This window comes from Gobio gobio (assembly GCF_949357685.1).
Source record: "Gobio gobio genome assembly, chromosome: 20".
Classification (NCBI taxonomy): domain Eukaryota; kingdom Metazoa; phylum Chordata; class Actinopteri; order Cypriniformes; family Gobionidae; genus Gobio; species Gobio gobio.
The window spans coordinates 24,217,342-24,242,632 of record NC_137113.1 but is presented as its reverse complement, the minus strand read 5'-3'; the positions used below and the strand labels follow the sequence as shown (position 1 = coordinate 24,242,632).

At 38.4% G+C, this 25,291-nt stretch overlaps 1 protein-coding gene across 1 annotated transcript in view; it reads right to left on the bottom strand.

Annotated features, from left to right (window-relative positions):
* The window catches only part of thrab (thyroid hormone receptor alpha b), a 206,526-nt gene that overhangs the window by 110,741 nt on the left and 70,494 nt on the right, over window positions 1-25,291 (bottom strand). Inside the window, exon 2 of the mRNA XM_079845752.1 lies at window positions 4,712-4,786. The gene's annotated coding sequence lies outside the window, so the exon portion shown is untranslated. The remainder of the gene's footprint in view (window positions 1-4,711; window positions 4,787-25,291) is intronic.

The following is a 25,291-nucleotide window of genomic DNA, read 5'->3' as shown; positions in this document are numbered from 1 at the left end:
TATTTACATAATGTCCCAAATTAACAGGCTGTAGGAAAACCTGAGCAGCTTTGCAGTGAAGGAGAGCAAAAGAAACCGAGGTATGGGGGTGAGATTCAGTCTATGTGCTCTGTACAGACGGTCTATGGATCAGTTTTTTCTTCCAGGAAACCATTCATTGATGCAGGAGTGGCATATTGCAGAGGTTAGAAAAATCAATGATGTGTGTAGAAGGTCTGAGAATACAAACCTGTGTCAAAAGCCAGAAACACTCTTGCACATGTGTATGCTGCACTGCTGCATACTTTCGAAACGAGGGCCCCAGGACAGTACGCACTGTACTTTTCTTTCTGAACGCCTTGTAATTTTTAACGTTTTACCCATGTGGGGGGATGGTGCAAAGGTTTGGCCTGCCACTGCAGTGTAAGGGTTCTCGAGCAAGTCAGTGATCCAGGATGCATACAGGAAGAGTATAGGTACAGTGAACAGAAAACAAAAGCCTGCGTAACCTAAGTGTAAAGAGAAGGACGATAAAAGCAGCAGGCTGAGATGTTCCTGTTCTTTCTAGTTTCATGCTGCAGTTCAACAAAGCAACCAGTCAGCAGTGGTACCATTGTTTATGTGTAAATATTGTAATTAAGATGCTTTACTAAATTACGCAATTATTATTTTAACCCTTTATTTTTATTACTAAGCCCAAGACAAAAATACAAATCACAAAATTACATTTATAGTCTGAATTTGGTGGATTATATGGTGGAGATATATATGATATACCATATGGTTTGGTTATATGGTTTGGTTTATATATATATATATATCATATATATCTCCACCATATAATCCATGTATATGGTTTGGTTCATATATATGAATGTTTTTTCAGGCTCTTGAACACTGAACTCTGTGTCCGTGTGTCCATCAAAGCATTTTTATACAGCTAAAAACACCAGCACTCTTCTGAAAGTGCTTTGCTGCGGGCACTTGAGAGCACTTCGGCAGTGCAGCATTTTGTTTGTTTGTTAGTTTTTTTCTCATTTGAGATGCTATATGTGCTATGATATATCAGCGGAACGGTAACTAGTATCTGATTTTGCAAATAGTTTCTGAATATAAAAATGTCAACAAAAATGTAAAGTACTTGATCTAGCGCTAGCTTTGGATGAAGAGATGTGCTTGTTGTTGTCTTATGTTATCGTTGAACAAGAATGTGGTCAGTGTGGTATTTGTCCCGCTCCACCTGCACTGTGATTGGACGGCTGGGTAAAAAGTGACTGTGATGAGCGCTGCGTTTTACCCAAAGTTGAATATTCTTTATACTGTGCAGATCGTTCAGCATGAAATAGATGCTCAGCGCAATGGCCACGCTGCTGGCGTTTTTTTTTGTTTTTTTTAAACATGACGCTCCCATTTAAAACAATTGCATAAATACGCAAGGAAAAAAAGCTTTTTGTGGAAACACAGCCTTAAAGGGATAGTTAACCCAAAAATGAAAATTCTGTCATAATTTACTCATCCTCAAGTTGGTCCAAATCTGTATAAATGTCTCGGGCCCCATTGACTACCATTGTAGAAAAAAAAAATACTTTGGTAATCAATGGCTGCCGAGATCTGCTTGGTTACCAACATTCTTCAAATTGTCTTCCTTTGTGTTCAGCATAACAAAGACATTTATACAGGTTTGGAAAACTCGAGGGTGAATAAATGATGACAGAATTTTCATTTTTGGGTGAACTATCCCTTTAAGTCAAGTCATCTCAGAACTCTGTGGCCTCTGGTCATCTCAGAGAGGGACTGTGGATTTACTGACGCTCCACTTTGTTTTCACGGTGTCCAAACTAGGCAATTTGTGAGATCTTTATCCAATCTTTAGACCACTCTCATTTTGAAAGGAGGCAGCTCAAGGAAAGAGAGGGGGAGTCACGGAAAAGCAATATCCCGCACAGATCTCACTGCTTACTTCACTTCCCCTCAGCGTGCTTGAAGTTCATCGGGCCTCGGTGGCGTCGCAGCAGGTGTAATTTATGAGGTGTTAAGAATGTTAGACTGTAACTGAAAAATATACTGTAAACTCTAGCTCCCCCAACACCCCTTTAACCCCAAAGCGTGAAGCCCTATAGGTACAGGGCCTCTAACTCATTGAGAGTCCGCTAAAGAAAATGCATATCACATTTGGCTCTGGTTTCTTTTCTGCAACACCAATTTCAGAATCTCAAAGAAAAAAAAAAAAGAAAGAGAACACCACCATAGCTGTATAGAAGCATATGTCATGTTTTGGATACTGATGTCCCAAGCAGACTTTTCTAACTAGTTTAACCAGCAAGTTCCCTGATCAACCAGTGTCACCACTTTTGGGATAGGGTGAGGGTTAGCTCACCTACACCAGACTATTAACAACAAAACAGCATAAACCAACAACATAAAGCATTCTGGCCAAAGCTAGTGTTTTATGCAGGGAAAGTTCTGGAAACTTCACGGCTACCCATTAACTTTGCATCTGTATGCTACTCTGCCTTTCTAAATGTGTTCCTTGTTTTCTACAGTGATTTTTCACATTAACCAAAACAGTTCACTTGGATGTTTGGTTTCACCCTAAAAACTGGGGCATGTAGCATGAACCAGTGTATGCGAGCAGTCAACAAACCAATAAGTGTAGACTGGTTTGTTAGTAGGCCGTAAAATCAAACAGAGTACCGATTTACATGCCCATGACATTCATACACACAAATAAATGCATAGGACCTATACACCACCATTCAAAAATTTGAGGTCAGTAAGATTTTTCGTTTATTGTTTTTGATAGACACTCTTATTTTCACCAAGGCTGCATTTATTTGAATAAAAAATTAAGTATTATATATATATATATACTCTATTAAGTAAAGTCAAGTGATTTATATAACGCTTTTTTATTTATACAGATTACTTTAAAGCAGCTTTACAGTGATGATAGGAAATTAATTTCGTTTTTGAAGAAAGTTGATTCATTTCTGTTGTAAAAGCTGATTAGTTGTTAAATTTAATATGTTTTAATTGATTAGTTTTATAACTCTTGTATTTTAAAATGTAATTTATTCCTGTGATGGCAAAGCTGGTTGTGATGGCAGCCATTACTCCAGGCTTCAGTGTCTCATGATCCTTCTAATATGCTGATTTGGTGCATTTGTAGAAACAATGCTTATCAATGTTGAAAATGTGCTGCTGAACAATTTTGTGGACAAATGTTTTTTTTTTTTTTTCAGGTGCTCTCTCCAACATCTGTGCAACAGCAAACAGTTGGTATTATGTAGTCTGCTATTTTTTTTCCTAAAGCCCTTAGACTAGGGCCAGGATTACACTGCAATTATGCTTCATCTACAGCAGCTGCCTGTGGGACAGTAGAGAGAGAGAGAGAGAGAGAGAGAGAGAGAGAGAGAGAGAGAGAGAGAGAGAGATGAGAGAGAGAGAGAGAGAGAGAGAGAGAGAGAGAGAGAGAGAGAGAGAGAGAGAGAGAGAGAGAGAGAGAGAGAGAGAGAGAGAGAGAGAGAGAGAGAGAGAGAGAGAGAGAGAGAGAGAGAGAGAGAGAGAGAGAGAGAGAGAGAGAGAGCACTGCTTAAATTTGTAACACAGCTAAGCTACAGTAGAGGACAATCTAGCTACAAACAGGTGTAGAATACACCTCCTAATCCAAATGATACCGTAATTGTTTTTCAGCATGAGACCCCAGCATAGGACATCTGTCATACTGGGATAACCTGCAAGAAAAACGCACATCACATACACTACATGAATACAAAGCAGTTTGCAAGTCTAGACTCAAAGGGTGTTGAATTCCATTTGGAGGTATTATAAACTCTTGTCGCTGGGAAGGGGCACATTTTTCAGCCAGACATACAGTAGGCTGGAATCCCGAGAATGTGTGTCTCCTATTTCCTTCTTAAGAATTGCTGGACTAGATGCCATTTATACCAATGCTTTTGAACACCAGGCAACCTCTCCCATAAAAATAAAAAAATTCACAAGAGTACATTTTTCCCGAAGCCAATCGCATTGACCCTATTTGGTAGCTAAGTTGAGCCAAGGAAGTCTCACAGAAGCGGATATATATGTTACTCAGGGACACGTGGTCTACATGAAACATTTTGAGTCATTCTGAACCAGAAGCACATTTCGAGATTAATGTGTGATTTATGTTTCTTGTGATGGCAAAGATAGATTTTCAGCAGCCATTACTCCCTGATCCTTCAGAAATCATTCTAAAGAGTGGATTTGGTGAGCAAAGAAACATTTCTTATTATTATCAAAATTGAAATGGTTGCGCTGCTTAATGATGAATATTTTGTAGATTTATTGATTAATTTGGATTAATTGAAAGTTAAAAAGATCAAGATTTATTTGATTTCCTCAACATTATAAATGTCTTTACTGTCACTTCATGATCAGTTAAATACTTGCTGAATAAAGGTATTCATTTCCTTCAAAGAAATCTTACTGAACCCAAACATTTGAAAGGTAGTGTCCATTAAAAATTCAGACATAATAATACACATACAAAATATATATGTGGACAATATAATGTTCGTATGAGTTTTAGCTAAGTAACGGATATGAAGGTAAATTAAATTAATTTAGTTTTATCTGAAACAACAAAACAGTCAAAAGTGACCCGTAGAAACTTATGGCTCTTTTTGATGGAGCGTGTCACATACGGCATATTCAGCTACTGTACAAGAGAGAAGCCCACAGAACGTACCAGTGTCCTGTTGTGCTTTGTTTCTGGTTAATAATTTCCCCAGGCCTGGGATATCGGGAACTGTAGGCCGTCGTCCTGCGAGAAAAAACAAAAAGAAGTTTGTTCAGAAGGGGTTCAAATGCAGTATATGGAAAACAAACAGGCAAAGCCATGCAGCAGAAAGGCTAACAAAGAAAAGCAACCACCCTAGGCACCTCTTCTTCTTCCCCACTACTTAGTCTTGATGGAAAGCTAATCTCCCTCATCCCTATACCCTATATTCCTGCAGGGAATAGGCTGTTTAAAGGAAAAACACAGATAACTGTTTGTTAAGCATCCGCTGCACCCATTTCTAAAACAAAAAAAACAAAAAACGGGTCGGTACATCTCATTCTACTGTCATCTCGTTGAATTCCAGTGGCTGCAACAAGTATTAACATGTACATTCCTGAAATATGTCAAATCAGCAGATCATTGTCATCACAAAATTATAAGGCAATGGTAACAACCTGAAGCTCTCAAACACATATTTCTACACATTCCTCCTACACATTGCCTTTTTTGTGGAGTATCAACGCTAGGCGGCAGGTCTAAACCTCTGGGGTTAATCTTGTTATGTAATCTGATTTCAACAAGACCGTTTTTGGGTGATGATGTCATAATGTTTCAATTTAAAAGAGGATGGATGAACTCGGATGTCACACGGACTAAAGACAAAAATGGAAAATCTCAGCTTGAGGAGTATGTAAATAGCAGTGGAGGCGCAGGACTTGAAGACAGGCTTTTGACATGCCAAATTTGTGCCTGATTAGCTCAGGTCAGAGATCAGACTATCTGTTTGCTCAAAGGAGTTACTCCAAACTCCCACACTTGAAGAGCAAGTGCAGCATGACTGAACATACTCAAACCTATACAACCAATACAGTAATACTTTAATACTGTAATTCTCTACTAAAAACATACTTTAATAGCAGCTTTGCAGACAGCAGAAGTAGGCTACTGAAAAATATACTATATACTAAATGTACTAAAATCTATTTGAAATACATTTATTTTATGCTACAAAAACATTTACATATTTATGTAATTAAAATATGTACATAATATTAAGTACTTATAAATACCCTGCAATTGTACTTTTTTTCTCACGACTTTTAGGGCGTGAGAGCGCAATTCCAAAAAGCGTTGATGGGAGTGGACAGTTCTGCGAGTGATCTGCTGACAACGTGCAAATTAAACAACACAGACGCAGCCAGATCTTTCCATAATGACCAACGCAATCTACCAGGAGCAGCGCAAATTAGGTTCTGGTTTAAGACATGCTTTTTTGGGTAGTAAATAATGGCGCAAACACCCGTGAATTCACGAGCGCAAACCTTAGCAAATCACACAAACAAAAAGGGTTTGAGTTGGCGCAAGCTGTTAGTAAATCTGGCCATTCGTATACTAAATTGGTATACTAAAAATATATACCAGTCTGCTAAAATGGAACAACTAATTTTGTACTTAATGCACTTTAGTTATCCAGAAATAGTGCTGAGGTCCAACTAAAGATGCTCAAGTATATTTGATTGCGCTATAGTGGAACTATTGCAAGTATACTTTAGGTACACAAAGACTGATAATATACAGAGACTGATACTGATAATAAGGATTAATTATAATATTTCAATCAGTAAGTAATAAATATACAAACTATTAAATGTAATAATTATTAAAACAGTGTACATTTCCATTTTTTAAGTGTATGCCACCATGGCCAATCAACCAGAGCATTGCTTATGGTTTAGAGCAGTGGTTTTCAACCATGGGGCCACAGCAAACTTCCAGAAAAGTCCAAATAAGTCTTACAATTATTTAAATGTAGTTATATTAATATATCTGTAATTAAATAAAAATAAAACACTGAAAATAAATTTTTATGACAACAGAAGTACCAGAGGTACATATTAACTTAGATTTGAGAACCTTTGAATATTATCTCAGACAACATTTAAAAAATGTTGAGAACCAATAGTTTTTAGAGTATCAGTGCATGTGGCACCTTTCCAATAAACATTCAACTTCTCATCAACGGCTCAATAATCAAATCCAGCTATTATAATCAAATCACTTCCCGTTTCACTGCATTTGTTCACCTTTGTGAAGGAGAACAAAAAAACACTTAAACTGTTGATTATACCAGCTCTTAAAGCAAAGCTGGTTTTTATTCAATGTAAACACTTTTTTTTTGGTTCTTTTCTTCTTTTTTGTCTGTTTTGGCAATCACATAAATGGATGCCTTTGTGCATGAAAGATTTTTTCATTGAACAGAACCACTAATGCAACAGCAAACTGGACACAGAATGTATGAATGAAAACACATTGTAGCGGCTACAGCAGAATGATCCATTGAATGTATGAAATTATGACAGAAGTGTGGTACTTTGTCTATTCAGCAGTGTAGTCTAGATGCCAGATTCAGAGAAAGTTTAGCTTCCTCTGGGGAGAACAGGAGGGAAAATGCAGGGGCTCTTTCTTTAAAAAGCTTTGTCTCAAATTGCCAATAGAGACCTTGTTTTAATTACAGCTCTGGCATGGATGCTCACTAGATATAGATAACAGATCTAAGCCACTAAGTTGAAAGCCAACAGTATTAGCTCTCTGATCGCTGAAATAAATCCTCATGCTGTCTCCATCAGGGGGTAGGGGGTATATTTATCTGACATCCAAATTCATCCTATCCTGCCATGTCCAGGTACGAGATCTGAGACAGTCCACTGTGCCTTCATGTTTGTTAAGTTTTTTTTTAGTTTATGTGGACAGTTCACATTCAATTTTGCATAGATAGACAGATAGATGGATTAGAAATATGGATAGATAGATAGATAGATAGATAGCTTCTGCTTGTTTTTCGTCTGTGTTTTGATCCAGAAATGTTGTAATCTTTCAGAAGATGCGTAATAGCTCCCCCTATATAACAGTGGAAACATGGATAGCTGGAAAATTCCGTCAATGGCGGGGAAGGGTTATGTCATAAATTATGGAAAATTCCACCAATGGCAAAAGAGTTAATTGAGAGACTACATTTTACATGGAATATTTGAAATCGTCAAAATTCATGTCATGCTATTGAACTATTTAAGTGAACTGCTAAAAAAAACTAGAAGGTGTTTAAAAATAAACTAAGAGTAATTGCAAAAATGGCTCGGAAAGTTATTTGTTTGCACTAGGGATGCACCGATACCGATACCAGTACTCGGGTGTCGGTCCGATACTGTGCTCATGTACTGTGCAAACTACCCCGATACAACCGCACCTGATACCACTTTATGGCAATGCATCTTTGGATGTGGAGCCACGCATAAAGTTACAAAATTCGGCGTGCACACCTCCAAGCGAAAACGGGTCTCACGCTCTCAACCTGCACTGCCGTGATGACTTAATTTTTGCTGCAGAGAAAACCAAACGCAAACAAAACCTGAGGTAAAATAATTATTTTGTTTTGCTGCAGATATACACTTTTAAAAATAATATAATAATTTCAAGACTTAACATTAACACGATGGTAATTTAAACATAGCCTTTGTAAATAATATAAAGCAAAACATTAAATGTGAAAAAAAAAGTAAATGGGTGGTATTTTCCAAGTCGACTAGCAGAAGTGCTAACGTTTAGTCGGCTAGTCTCGCCCATCCCTAGCTCAGTGTCACACATTGTAGATGGAAACAGAAATCACTTTTCCTAAAAGGTTTAGTCTTTAGTACTGTACTAACATAAGATAACATACGATAACATATAATTTCAGTTGTTCTGCTACTATGTTGTGTGGTACTGAAATCCACTAAAGGTGTTACAGGTTACATTTATGAAATGGGCAGCAGTGCATGTTTGTTTAGGAAAACAGCAAGTTTAATGTTAAAATGTCCGCAACAGCATCAAGTTGTATATTTACTTTGTTAAAGTGAGAAGGTGAAAAACATCTGATGAACATAAAACTTTGTTAGAAGAACTGTAATGGTATTAGTAAGTACTCATATCGATACTTGGCATCAGCAGCAAGTACCCAAATGTAAGTACTTGTACTTGGTCTGAAAAAAAGTGGTATCGGTGCATCCCTAGTTTGCACAAAACAAAACAAAATATAAAACGATATATACATTTTCAAATTTGTATATAAAATATAATTTGTAAACTTTCAATACATTTATGTCTATATACACTAGGGATGCAACAATACAGTTAGTCCACGGTTCAATACATACCTTGGTTTTTAACCACGGTTTTCGGTTCGGTTCGGTTCTGATGGCTTGTCACATCAGTTTTTTGTTATTCTATTCTTAAGCGACAGGAACAGCAAGAGGTTAAGGAGAAAAAAGACTTTTTTAAATGCAATACTCTTTCTTTATTTTACTTAAAAGAATTGAAAAACCTTACTTAAACTTAAAACTTTACTTAAACAAAAACTTGTACACATTGCTAGTGTATTGTATAATATAAAATATATATATATAAAGATTTACACTGGCAGCTCAGAGCTGTACAGCAGTATTTAAGTATGAAATTGAATGAATAAATGTAAAAATAAAACACTACATAGACTTCACTATAAAATATACACTGATTCTTATTAAAGCTACTGTATTAAAGTTATTCAGTCAAGAGCAGTGAGTGATTTTCTCTGTCTTTTGTTGTTGTGTTAACATTAAATGGATAGTTCACTCAAAAATGAGAAATGAACACAGGTTTGGAACAATATTAGAGTGAGTAAATAATGACAATTTTAGAGGTGAACTGTCCCTTTAAGGACGGCGTGTTCATTAGGCTGCCTGCTGTTAATGTAAGACCTGACACGCGCCGATTTTACTTTTACTTTAGACATAACCGACTGTGTTTATGTAAACCTTGTGTGTATTTGACAGTATTAGCGTGGTAAGACGACTTAGTCCAGTAATCACGTGTTTGACAGGGCGTTTAGTGCGCGCGCTCGGAGAAGCGCATGTTAAAACCGCACACGCCGGCAAAGCTTTAAAACGCATGCAAATAATGAACTTTCGTGATTGTGAATTACTATAGTGTTCCGTGAGTATAACTCTACCACTAACGTGTGATGTGAATGTATGTCGCGTTGTTCAGTATATTGGGATGGAGGCAAATGATAGAATTTGTAGAAAAATACTTAATTAAATGCAAAACCGAAAAACCGCAATTCACAGGCTTATTGAACCGTGAAGGCCGTACCGAACGGTTCAATATTATATTGAGAATTGTGGCATCCCTAATATACACTCACCTAACGGATTATTAGGAACACCTGTTCAATTTCTCAATAATGCAATTATCTAATCAACCAATCACATGGCAGCTGCTTCAATGCATTTAGGGGTGTGGTCCTGGTCAAGACAATCTCCTGAACTCCAAACTGAATGTCAGCATGGGAAAGAAAGGTGATTTAAAGCAATTTTGAGGGTGGCATGGTTGTTGGTGCCAGACGGGCCGGTCTGAGTATTTCACAATCTGCTCAGTTACTGGGATTTTCACGCACAACCATTTCTAGGGTTTATAAAGAATGGTGTGAAAAGGGAAAAACATCCAGTATGCGGCAGTCCTGTGGGCGAAAATACCTTGTTGATGCTAGAGGTCAGAGGAGAATGGGCCGACTGATTCGAGCTGATAGAAGAGCAACTTTGACTGAAATAACCACTCGTTACAACCGAGGTATGCAGCAAAGCATTTGTGAAGCCACAACACGCACAACCTTGAGACGGATGGGCTACAACAGCAGAAGACCCCACCGGGTACCACTCATCTCCACTACAAATAGGAAAAAGAGGCTACAATTTGCACGGGCTCACCAAAATTGGACAGTTGAAGATTTGAAAAATGTTGCCTGGTCTGATGAGTCTCGATTTCTGTTGAGACATTCAGATGGTAGAGTCAGAATTTGCCACAAACAGAATGAGAACATGGATCCATCATGCCTTGTTACCACTGTGCAGGCTGGTGGTGGTGGTGTAATGGTGTGGGGGATGTTTTCTTGGCACACTTTAGGCCCCTTAGTGCCAATTGGGCATTGTTTAAATGCCACGGCCTTCCTAAGCATTGTTTCTGACCATGTCCATCCCTTTATGACCACCATGTACCCATCCTCTGATGGCTACTTCCAGCAGGATAATGCACCATGTCACAAAGCTCGAATCATTTCAAATTGGTTTCTTGAACATGACAATGAGTTCACTGTACTAAAATGGCCCCCACAGTCACCAGATCTCAACCCAATAGAGCATCTTTGGGATGTGGTGGAACGGGAGCTTCGTGCCCTGGATGTGCATCCCTCAAATCTCAATCAACTGCAAGATGCCATCCTATCAATATGGGCCAACATTTCTAAAGAATGCTTTCAGCACCTTGTTGAATCAATGCCACGTAGAATTAAGGCAGTTCTGAAGGCGAAAGGGGGTCAAACACAGTTTTAGTATGGTGTTCCTAATAATCCTTTAGGTTAGTGTATATATATAATTTCCAAATTTTTGTAAAAAAAAAAATTCCATTGGAAACTATAATTTGTGAACTTTCATAATTTACTACTGCAAGTGTGCATGTTTAAAGGTTTCCCATAATACTGTGTTTAATTACATAGGCAGGCTGTTCTATTTTGGGCCTGTTAATCTCTACATGTCCTGCCTTGCTTTGTGCCTGCACACGCTTTCTTTAGAACGTACAAGAATCCAAAAGTCTTTCATTTTGGAGACAATAATCAGCTATAAATATCATCAACACATAAAGCAATGGGATGGTATGGATTTGCAGTTTTAAAATTTAATCACACACATAAATCAAAAGCAGCACAACTATAAATGAATAGGCCTACACTATATATCTGATGTTCTCTGCAGTTGATGATATGAACCATACTAACCTCACATACAAAACGAATGTGCTGAGCTTCATAAGGAATGTGCACAGCAACATCAAACACTTTCTAAATCCTGGCTGCAGATCCTCTACCACACTCAGCAGCTTTCACATAAACACACACTGAGACAAGCAGCAAACATTCCCAAGCAGCAAACATTCCCAACAGGCAGCCAATCAGAGGCTTATGCTTGAATGAAACCTGCATTTGCAGTGAGTTGTAGTAAAATGCTCTATATAAAACACAGTCTGTCTATCCCTCTCCAAGTGATTTAGCTGCTTTTTTTATTTTGATTCGCGCTTGTGATTACATGCCGCCACACCTCCACGTGTAACAAGCCTTGCGCACACGCCCCTATAAACTTTATCACACATACGCCACATATAAAGAAAAAAAAAAACATGAAAGCACACATGGTGTAATTATTTGTGTAATTATTTATATCTAATCAGAGGCAGGTTTTGGTTAGCTAAATCTGAATCTCTTTCCCAGAAAGCTTAAAGTGGTCATGATGAATTGAGAAATCAAATTTTCCTGCATCTTTTGGTCATTGTACTATAAAAACATCCTGTAATTTCCAGAACTCAAAATTTCTTGTTAGTCCAAAAACTGCTTTTGTTGAAACCAAGCTGCCAAAACGATACATTTTGTCTCAGTATATCATAGTGTGACGAAAGACCGCCTCTGTTAAAGATTGACGCCTACTTCTACATCATTGCCTCTTTAGCCCCGCCCACCGATTCATGCATTGCTGAAAAATTGTTTGATATTGTATGATGATCCTTATAAAAATGAAGACTTTTGAGGTTCTGTGTGTATCTGACAATAGTTTTATCAAATGAAATTGTGAAATGCTCATTAAGTTACTCTCAGAGGAGCTCTGGAGATAAAGTTCATGTGAAGTGTCCTTTTATATTGAGACGGCAGAGGCTGAAAACACCACAAACGCTAGTCCATAAATCGATTTGATTAAAGGGGTCAAGAACTGCATTGTTTTATTGTTTCATAATGTTTCCTGCGGTGCACTACACTACTTGCATTACGATCCTTTGGAAATTAATGTTATTTTTAGTCCAGTGATCCTGTATTGCTCCTCTCCTCGTCATCTCACTAACACGCCAGTGGGTGGGGCCAAAGTTGCAATGATGAAGGAGGTGTTAATCGTCTTCTGCCAAGGCACTCTTTCACCCATCATAAATAGGCACATTCCACAATGAGGGCTTGGTTACAATAAAAGCCGTTTTTGGACTACAAACAGAAGACCATCGGAGTCTCCTCTCTCATGAACCACAAGTCTGTGGGAACAAGAGTTCAACCATGAGTTTAACCTTTAGAACATAAGTGTACAATCATCTGTCAGTGAGCTATGAGAACGAAGTCATGTCAAAAGTGACTGAGTAGAAAAAAAACAAACCCTGAGATGGGAGGGGGGGCAATTTGAAAGCTTGTTCATGTCCTACAAGTGACTGTTTGAAACTTTCTACAAGTTCATTTCATCATAGGAAACTAAATCACATACAAAATAAGACACCAAAAAAAGCAGTGTTCGCCTGTTCTCTAATAAGCTGATGCAGGTCTTGCACAAGTATTGTTTGATTAATAATGCGCTTTGAGGATCATCCCAGAGTTTTGATCTAAACTGTGTGGGCGGCTTCTCTGCGGGAGACGCGTCAGAACCCGATCCAACGGGAACATAACGAATGTGCTACCTCCAGTGAGAGGTGTAAGATAAAGAGTGAAAAAGCAAAAGCAAGAGATAGAGAGCAACAAGCTTCTCTTGTTCTGGTTCAGGACCTTGCTCTTTCCTCTTTGGGTTGATCCCAAACTCCCACAGCCAGGGGCCTTAAGCTCTTCAGATCATTCAAACGCAAACACGGACGCTCCTCAGGGACACCAGCACACGGCACACATCCTGTAGACGGCTCTTTTAAATATCTGTGGTTTGTTTGGTCTGGAGGATGGATGCGAAAGAGTGCATGATGGGAGCGAAAGAAGGGCCTGAGCATGTTGGCAGAAAATGGAGCTGTACTTTTATGAGGTCATTTCGAATAGAATATATCACACTGCGTATGCGTTCATAGCATTACACTGACGACAGTTAATGATTAATGCTGCTAGTATAAGAGGTTGTTATCTGGAGGGTTTACAGTGGTCTGAGGGCAGGGCAGTACCAGGGGAAAGGGAAGGACACGTATGGGGCGATCTCCCTTGCTGTATTTTGCCCTGTGACATTCCCATCCGCCAACCCCTCCTCCGCCTATGGTACATTCCACATCATAATGACCTTCCACCCTGACACCAGCCACCACAAAGCCCTCCATGCTGCCTCAGTCTAAAGAACAAATATACACACACATCATAAACATGCAAATAACACCTTCGTAATCCACCACACAAACAGTCACACATGCAGGAACCAATGTGACATCTCTAGAAAGCAATGTGCATATGTAGAGATATATATATATATATACACACACTCGGATTGCTATGATACCAACATGTCAGTAGTCAATCATTACAATTAATAATAATAATAAAGTAAAATATATTAATATAGTTAAAATCCAAAAATATTTTATACTAACAAATGGTGCAGTATTTAAATACGTTTTAAATAAAGTTAAATATGAATATTAACAAATTAAATAATTCAAATATAAATATTAACAAAGGACAATATAGACAAATTAAATTATACAATATTTCAACAAGGGTAACACTTTACAATAAGGTTTCATTAGTTAACATTCGCTAACTACATTAGTTAACATGAACTAATAATGAACATAATGAAAGCATTTATTAATATTTGTTAATGTTAATATCAACATTTACTAATACGTTATTAAAATCAAAAGTTGTATTTTTTTAGTTAATGCACTGAGAACTAACATGAACAAACAATGAACAGCTATATTTTTATTAACTAAGGTTAACAAAGATAAATAAATACTGTAACAAATGTATTGCTCATGGTTTGTTCATGTTAGTTAATACATTAACTAATCATAACTAATGAAACCTTATTGTAAAGTGTTACCTCAACAAGTTAGTTAAATAAAGTTCAAATTAAAAAGTGACAAAAGTTCAAATTAAAGTTAAAATAATGCTACATTAATACCCCAGCAAAACAGTTATTAATATTAACAATTTAAATAAAATATAATACTATATAAACCAATTAAATTAAACTATATATATTTTAATACCCCAGCAAAAATGTTAAATATTAATATAAATATTAACAATTTAAATTATTAAAAAAGAAATAATAGCAAATCAAACAATTTAATTATTGAATATATACGTATATGTGTGCGTGAGTGCGTGTGTGTGTGTATTCTTCACTGCATGTCTATTAGATACAATGCATTCGACCAAATCAACAAAAATGTTGACCAAATTATAGTGCATTTGACATCCAGACATAAATGCAATACAAATTAATTATGAGCTATTTATCCTATAGAAACTCAAGTTTATTTATTATAAAGTCCCTTTGTGTGGCTTGCATTTGCAATTTCATGTTTCTGCGTATAGAAATTTGGTCATGGTGTCATTACAAGGGCATGGCTCAGGCCCAAGTCAAAGAGCTGATTCAGCCGAGGAACAAATGCATAATGAGCAGCAATCAAAGAGAAGGCAAGCGAATAGGCAGAGTATGAGCGAGATGGCATAACAGACAGAGATAGTGTGCATGTTTGTGTGATAGAAGAGACAAGGCCACGTTGAGTAGCAAGCCACAGCTGGGCAGCTCTAGGCCGTGAGTAGGTTAGCTCAGGGTTAGGGGCTGGACGGGGGGGAAGACAATGCAGCCAGGCTTGTCAAAAGTCTAATTTATGGCCGGTCGTCCAGCGAGCAGCAATTTGGCTTACAGTTCTCTTGCACGGGGGATGGGAGAGAGACTGAGACGGACAGGCCGTTTGTGTGTAAATGTGGCGATTGTGCTCATGACGGAGAGAAGAGAGAATGAAAGAGATGGAGAGGAAGAGAGAATTTTGATGTTTGTGTGGTTGGACCAGTTTCGAGAGCCTCTGCTGTGCTGGCACAAGATAAAACTACTTGTATGTAAATACAGCTAGAAAAAAAAACATTTAAAATACACAAAGCAGTGAAGAGCATAAATAAAATCTCATCCACTGGTTGAAAGTACCCTTCCCCCAGCCCTTCAGCAAGGTCATTATTAAAGAGTTATTGACAGGAAAACTGACTGGCTGTTTGGAATAGTAAATCCTTGTTTAGCTTTTCCAAATGAATGTACAAGAAACAGACAAAGCTGCTAATTAATCCAGTTACAATGTCTGCTTTAAATACACCTTTGTGAGTAGAGGAGAGACAAAGCGTGCTTAAATCCAAGCTGTGGTCAAAAATATCATGGAGACCCAGATTAAAAGAAAGATCTAAACTAGGATTTGATCTGCTCCAAAAATGCAATGAGCTGCCTACATAGGTAGCAAACAAAGATCAAAAGGGTAGCAATCTCAAAGAAATGCATCTTAGAAAGCAGCATCATTTAGTCAAATTCTAAGTCAGCATCACATGTATCTTTTGTAGAGAACGAAATTCCAGAATGCATTGTAACAACCTCAATGAAAAAATGAACTAAGATTGTGGATGAAGTGAAAGAAATTCGAGTAAGCATTTAACATCCATCCATTTTCTTGCCGCTTATCAGGGACCGGCTAATGGTGGCATCTGGCTAAGTAGGGTGGCCCACACGTCCCTTTCCTAGGCAAATTCTTTCAGCTCCTCCTGGGGGATCTCAAGGCATTCCCACAAGGGCAGAGAGATCCAACAAGCCCTCGGTCTACCTCAGAGGCTCTTCCCTGTTGGACATGCCGATACACCTCCACCCAAAGATGTTCCAACCACCTCAACTTTCTCCTTTCAACACAGAGAACTGTCAGTGACTGAGTCCCTTCCAGATGCCTGAGCACTGCAACCTGCCTCTCAGGGTTAGCCAAAACACTCTGTGGAGAAAAAACTAATTTCAGCCACTTCTACTCACAATCTTGTTCTTTCGGTCACTAAGCAAAGCTCATGAACATAGGTGATTGGTAAACTGACAGTTTTTCATAACAATATGCTAACTTTAAGCTCCACTTAAATCAACTACATGTTTTTGTGGCATATGGAGTTGTTGCCCATGCACATGGCTTCATGTCAGTTTGGAATACTTTGGAACGCCGCAGGAATTTCTAGGAAATAAGGCAGATCAACATTTGTAACAGGGACATTGGGCCAGTTCCAAAACTTGGTGAGCTGCCTCGCTGCCTAGTGACTATAAGAGCATCTGCCCTCTACACTAGCATCGTAACTGAAACAGGGCCTCATAAGTGTCCAATTTAGAACGTTTTTCAGACTCAACTCAAATAGCACTTTGCGCTACTTACACAGAGCTCATCACAGTGCATTCTGGAATTGCCTTTCTAGGGAAGGATGCTGTAACGGTGGCGGCCCGATAAATACATTCAAAATCAACAGATGATTTAGTTTAGAGTAAGGTCAATTCATTAAATCCCGTCAATATTTTAAGAAAACAACCCAGATAGCATAAATAGCTCTCGTTAGATGTAGATACAATGCTATCTCACAATTTTATGCAAACAGGTATATTTGAAGGCAGCAGAATTAAAGTACCAAACTTTTGGGACAACCTTGGCTTTGGGAACACAACTACAGTATGATGTGGTCTCCAGAGATTTTGGATCAGATCTTTATTGTCTTAGTTCAGGGAGGGCCACTTTCCTGCAAAATGTAGCACTTAGGCCCTGTCCCAAATGGCACACTTCATGTGCACTTTCGGCCTTGTGGACTTACAATGGCCGCTTCATGCGTGCGTCTGTCCGTTAAGTCCACAAGACTTAACACGAGACCCTGATTGCACTCACTATGCACGAATACACTGCAGGCGCTCTCTCATTCATATCCAAGGTAAATCCTCAACACTATCAGGGCTCGACATTGTCTGCTTGTCTGGGAGAAGTGGATTTTTTTGAAGGGGCAAGTGAAAGAGAATTTCAAGTAGCCTGGTTAAAACGCCAATAACAAAACATAACTAGGGAATCACCAAAATGCAAGAATGATTCTGCATTCATTTAGCTTAAGTGGCGATCGATAGTGGATAATGATATATAATGTATAATGAACTGACGGTAACAAGGTTGTGCTGTTGACGCTTGCACAGCCTCTCGAGGAGACATTTAAACAATTGAGCACCGCTCAAACAGAGATACTCATTTAACATACTGCCGTAAAAATGTTTTTATTGGAGTTTTTATTTTTTTTAACATAAGATACAGTTCGACCAAGAGTGCGGTTTTCCTGAATACCATCACAATTGAAAAGTGACACTGATTTCATATGACAGTTCCATAAACAATTAATTAACATAAAGTCACATTTTAGATGCAATATTGACTGTTTTTGCGCTATTTCAGCGGCGAAAATAGTTCCAAACAAAGATCACAGCAGAACCATAACGGATCTCACAGCAACAGTGTGTTACTGAATAATTCAGCGTTTTGAATGAATTGGTTGAATCAAAGATTCAATGACCTATTCGTGAACGATCGCCTAATTCTTGAATGAATCAGCCGTTTCAACAAATCGACTCAATGACTCACCTGCCGCAACCTACTGGCAGTTTAGTTTCATGTTTAAACATTCTTTCCAGCATTTCTTATATGTATATTTAAAAAATATACAAAAATCATAACGTTATTAAATGCAGTTGTATTTTTACTCTTTATTCAGTGTAAATCATTTAATTTGATTGGTAACAGCCCTATAGTGTCTTATTCTAATTTAATTTACTTATCAAATTTTAGAATATAAAATTAAAGCTAAAGCAAATCCTATATTTAAAAAGATAAGGGAAAAATACCCTTTATAAAAGGTAAAAATATCACAAATATGCAGATTTAAATATGTCAAAGCTGATTGAACACTGATGAGAATATTGCTCCAGAATAAATTATATTTAAAACACAAAAAAATGTATAATTCCGGACAAGCAAATGTTTTACTCGGACAAGTGAATGACCGATTTACTTGTCCGAAGAACAAGCACATGAAAAGACTTCATGTCGAGCCCTGACACCATCATCCCCAACATGTGTTTTCTTTAACTAAATACATCATTATCAGCTAAAACATTCACACGAATCGCGGCACAGCTTGAGTGCAACCGAACTCAGACCACCTCTTTCAGGTAGTCTTGGGTTCGGTACCACGGTGCGCAGCAGGGTTAAAAAAACACCCTCAGTTGGTCAAAAGAAAAGAACACAGAGACAGAAAGTTTTGATGAGTATGACAGCTGCAGTATCTACTCTGATTGTCATGCTAATTTGTGATGAGGCTAGTCACTACCAGGGGACGCTTTAAGTCTGTCCTCCCTGTCCAAACATTTTAACCTATGTCCATTGGGACGCCTGCAGTCCCTCAAGCTACCAGACTTCCTCGCACCCCTCACTCAAGCCATTGCGTCAAGCCTAATCATCTTCCCACCACTGTGACGAGGACGAACACTGCTGCAAACAACCTAATTCACATCAGAGAATGTGACAACACCGGCAATTTCCTCAGTAGATGTCCCTGTCCCTGTATCATCTGCTTGATAGCCATTCCAGCCTGCCTTTTGTCGAAAGAAAAGGAAAAAACACTCACATCCATCGCTGTCACCCTGAGTGCATTAACTCTGCTTCACTAGGCCACCCTATTAGATGGTACGCTTTCATGACTCGCCTCTGGGAAGCATCACAGCACCCAATAAAAATCCATGCTCATTCACACATCCATACCAACTAACAAGGGCAATCAGTGTCAAGTGACCATCACTATATGAACTGGATCTATTTTCAACTATATGAAAATCCGCTAACCAATACAGACATAATGAAGAGAAGGGAAAGATGATAGACAAAGGAAGGAAGGTGAGGTGGGACAGACAAACTGAACTCTATAGAGGGAGACGATAAAAGGCCCCAGCAGAGTGAGCGCAAAAAAGGTAGAAGAAAAACCTAGTATATATCTACAACAGTGATTGAAGCCAATTCCAGATTTTTGGGGGCCTGACGTTACTGACACGATTCTGCCTCATTGGAGATAACTTTTTTTTTTTTTTTTATTAAACAATGGTTCACCTTCATACAGGATTTTAAGTTGATAAGTAGCAGTAGCCACAGTGTTATTGACACTGTAAACATTGATTTTATATACAATCCTTAGGGGTCACGAAAACAAACGAACACTCTTTTGCACACATGCACTAGTTGATCCAACAAAACTCCCCTTGGACTGACGGAGTATCAATTGACTGTTCCATGGAAAAGAAAGACACATATGCGCACAACACTATAGGATACTTGTTTCTGTGAATGCAAGTGTGTAGGTTCAGTCATGGCGACACTGTTTAGTGTTGACTGGCATTCAGATCCCACGGCTTGCATTCCAGCGTTGGAGTGTGATAGCCAAAACCAAGTTTAAAGGGATAGTTCACCAAAAATTCAAATAAAACTTATTATTCACTCACTCTCATGGCACACTTAAACAGTACAACATTTATTTGATCACAAAAAATACTGTAAAAACACTAATATTGTGAAAAATAATTACAATTATATTTCAAATAGAAATATTTCTATTGTAATATATAGTAAAATGCAGGGATGCACTGGAAAATGGCTCTAGCTCGCTCTAGCCATTATCAACTGCGCCACGTGACGCGCCGCCCAATAGTCTATGTAACGCTCATGCTCATCGCCACGGAAAAGTAAAGAAATTTCTATGTAGTAGTATACTTGTTTGCCCTACTGCATACTGCAACAAGGTGCGTATAGCCATGCTGAGACACGCTGGTAAATTGACACTACCCTCTCGTTCACTGATCCGCTCACATGCTTTGATAATAATAGTTTCATAGGACTATACATTATTTAGTCCTTATTACATTCGGATTATTGGTTGTTGCATTGAACTGAATAAAGAATAATATTAATATATTTTCTGTCCAACTTTAGTGTAACTTTCAATAAAAGTGATTCTTTTATTTTATTGTCTTGTACTTTTTTTATTCAGTAACGTTAAAATGATTGAATTTTAATGAAAAAGTCTAATATTAATACAATTATACAAAAAAAGCTCATTTAAAATAAAAAATAAGAAATTTTGGGCCAAGTGCATCCAGAATTTAGTTTCAGCCCAGAAAATGTCATCTTTAGCAAATCTCTAAATGAATATCCATTATTCATACTACACATTATAATGATTTGATGCACCACTGGTAGCATTCTTTTTTTTTTTTTTGACAAAACAGACCATAACATGAAAATAATGATCGCCTTCTTGGTATCGGACAGATTTTAAATATCAATGCATCCCTATTTAATTTTCTGTCATTTTATCACATAACGCTATCAAATGGCTTCAGAAAACTCGGAATATAGCGCACAAGTCATATGGACTACTCTACTTTTTCTTTGGGGTTTGAAAGTCCATGGTTACAATGAACTGCTGGTGGAAAACAGATGCTTGAAGATTCTCCATTGTGTTCTAAATTGATGTGTAAATAATGACAAGAATTTTCATTTTAATTTCAGAGTGAAATATTCCTTAAAGACACTGGACTGGCATTTAGACAGATCACACCTCCCGCTCTCACAGTCTGAATGAAGACCATTAATCCATACAGTCGGACAATTTAGATGCTTCTTTATTTAATTCTTGGGATGCGTTCAGTGATGTGGCAAAAATCTATATTGGAGCTAAACTGCTGAGAGCATCCTTTGTGGCATGTACGATGCTCTCTTTTTCACACAAAAAAATGTGTTACTATCCTTGCTTCCACGTCCAAGTTATCGCCTATACATTTCATTCTATATGCAGACAGAAACACAACAAAGTGAGCAGAATGAGAAGATAACAAATAAGGATTGAGAGAAAAAGCACAAATGTCTTCCCGTCACACCATATTCCTTTCAAAGCGTACAGTCCACTCCAGACCAAACCCATAAACCCATCAGAAACCCACAGCAAGTCACGACACCCAACTGGCTAAAGTGCGGCCTACCAAGAGCTTTTTTTAAACACACTGACAATACATCCTGGCTGTACTGACAGGCTCCTTGCACCTCCATAAATTTATCTGTAAAAGTGTGTACGTCTATGTGAGTGTGACAGTGCATCACACTATACTTGTCTACGTGCCTGCTCTTTGCTGCTCCATGTGACAACTCAGTCACATGCAGTAAAGCAGCACTCAGTGAGAATGTGCGAAAGACACCCAGAGCGTGAGTGACAGGGAAAGAGGGTGAAATAAGAGAAGCACACCCTCTCCCAGCTGTGATACCAAAACCAAGTATCGTGGGAGGGAAAAAAACAGCTCTGTCCTCACCTCATTAACATTCGTGATTAGAATGTTAATGATGAATGTCTCTCTCAGCCTATAGAAAGAAACGCTGTGTTCTGCAAAGCTGTCACACTTTTAATGATATAAAGGCTCAGTTCCACAAATGGCCGATTTGCAACACGATTAATGTCCCCAATAAGTTGGCACAGTATAAAAGCACATATCCTTCCTAAAGCACGAGTTGGGGAGCATTCATTTTAAAAGTAACACACTACAATATTACTCATGTATAAAGTAAGTAAATAAGTATTTATGGATGTACAAATATTAATATTCCGGCCAATTACGATAAGCTGTTAAGTATTCTAACGTTATGGCTGATAACAGTCAAATGGCCAATATTACAGTTTTATATTATGTTGTCTAAAGGAGAAATTACACAAAGAACAAAAAAAGTCATTTTAAATGCTACAAGTGAATGTCGGCATTAGATCATTATAATGTCAAAAAACGGTTACTCATTTTGAGATTTCCGAAAGACGTGCATGTGATCAGCTTAAGACAAATGTCTTATTTAGACAAAAGTTTTAATTTTATTTGTTTTATAGAACCACAGAAAAATTACAATACTAACATTCATTTAACATTTAATGCTTTAATGCTTTTAAACCTTAATGCTTCTTTTTGTTGACAACAGATTTATAAATGATTCTCATTACGAGTGTGGGAAGATGGCTGGAGCATGTTGCGTTCCCAAATGCAAATTAGAAGCGAAACAAACAACGCTTGCAGAGAAGCATTTACTGTGAAACTGCTGTGCTTTATTCTAAAAAATGCAGCTCGTCAGACTGTATCTTCATATAATTACATCAAAACTGTTGCGACCTGATGATCGCACTAAGCCATTTCACATTCTCAAAACCATGCATTGTCAAAATTCATTCAAATGTTACCGGGCAACTGGCGAGTAACACCGTTTCAACACTGATTTTTACTTGCATTTGGCCATTCCGCAATTTCAATTACCATACAGTAACCAATCATACTTCTAATACATTACTGTAACTCCAAGACTGATCGTTCATCCAGAACAGTATGGAGAGAAAGTGTGAATGGCACAAAAACAGAGATAAGGGCTCAAAGCATGTTGATGACACTGACACACCCGTGTGTGTGTGTGTGTGTGTGTGTGTGTGTGTGTGTGTGTGTGTGTGTGTGTGTGTGTGTGTGTGTGTGTGTGTGTGTGTGTGTGTGTGTGTGTGTGTGTGTGTGTGTGTGTGTGTGTGTGTGTGTGTGTGTGTGTGTGTGTGTGTGTGTGTGTATACACAGATCTGGCTTTAGTCATGTGTGTACACTGTGTACTTTATGGTCAAGTAAAGACACCGTGATACCAGGCTCTGCCCACATCGCCCAAGCTGTTTGCTGTCCCAGTAACACAGAGTGGCGGCCTGTGTGCCATCACACACCAGTGAGGAGCCTTTGTCCAGAGTAGAATCGACACCAGTGAGTGTACAAGAAAAAACAGTGAGGGTCTGTAAGGAACACAGTCACAAAACGGTCTTTGTTTTTAAGCATGAGGTTAAAGCCACTTCAGTGAGATGTGTGACGGAAAAAATAGGGTGAGGGAGCAAAGAAAAGCTAACATATGAGCAAAGTTATGAGGGCCATAAGAGTGCAAAAGTGTTGCTTTACAGGTCCCCTGAGTCAATAACTAGCTTGAGCCCTCTGAACTCACCGGGGGGGGCGGAGCAAGTCCTAAATGTTGACCATGTTGGACTTCACACACATTGCCTGTGGGTCAGTGACATGGCATAAAAAGATACATATACAAAGACTTCTAGAGACCTCTTCTATGATGACCATATTAATTAAAATTTTAATTTTAAAAGTGCCCCTTTTACACTATTTTAAAGTGTAACACAATTTTATCCTACAGGTTAGCATGCATCCAAGAAAAAGAAACAAAACACTTTGATTTTCTCATAATATACATTGCACAAACACCTAATTTCACAAAGAGTATACTCTATTTGCTCTAACTGGTCAGATGGCCGAATCTGTTGTGATTGGTCTACCGCTTACAGCGTGTGTCGAAAAACGAAATCTGAATTTCATTTCCAGAGGATTCTCAGAGCTTGATACACAGTGAAACAAACTACGGCTTATTTTTTTTTGTATCAACTCCAGCCCGAGGCCTCATCCTTTTAAGTGCATGCAAAGTGAATTTGCTTCACTCCACAACATAAAACCAAAGCATCAAAAAAACCTGACCTACAAAAAAATTTTTTTGAAGTTGTCCAAAACCCCTACTAAACCAGCATGAATTTTCTAAGAACTTGGTACATGTTTTTGGAACTGGATTTACACCCGTGTGTGTTTTTTTGCAATAGAGTCAGTATTCAAGACTCCCCCTCTTGCCCTAGCCGTTAACCCCAACAGAAGGTGGAAAGCTCCTTACTGGGGCAGGTAGGGCCATGATAACCCAGCAGGGACTCTGTGTACCTTTTTCACTTCCCCTCTTCATTAACCTCAACCTAGAGACCTACCAGCCTAGTCTGACCAACTTAAACTGAACTCTCTTGGGTCCTGCATACAGTGAGGGGAAAAAAGGAGGTGGAAACAGGAATGGAGGCTAAAGAAAAGGTAAGAGAGATCGAAAGTCCAGAACATGGCAAAGGATTTTAGTAATGACATGGGATAGAATCAGTGAGAATTACCTGACCCCGTCCTCGAGTAAACCAGACCGGCCGCCATCTTGAGCAAAAGATACCTCCTATAGAATGGTGTCTAAATGTCACAAACAAAAGCCAGATTGTCTGGCAGTAAAGCAAGACAGAAAGAGTACAGTAAAAGGCTTTCAAAAGAGTCTTGTTATCAAATCACAGACAACCGAGACCAAATGTGCCGTGTGCACATTTAACAGTTACTTGCCAGTTGGCCGTTACCGTTATAAGGAACTTCAACATAATACATGGGCTAAATTGAAAGAAAGGAAGTCTGACCACCCTTTTGCAAGTGCAATGCTATAAAGGTGACCTACCAAGCAAGTTTACCACACCAGAAAAGCCCTATGGAGCTGGTTATGTAATGCCAACGTCAATATGTATTCGTTTAAAAATCATACACTGTGGTACACTCAAAAAATTTACTTGTTGAATTTACTCAAAAAAGCAAGGTCAAGTGTAGGGATGTGACGGTGAGGAAATTTTCCCACCGGTTAATTGATACGTGACAACACCGGTAATACCGGTATCACCGGCGGAGGCTTTTAAATCACTAATTCTATCTAACCGAAAGTAACATGCAAAAATAAATGCGCGCAGACTCAGTCAGCGTAGCGCGGAGGCTCGCACTG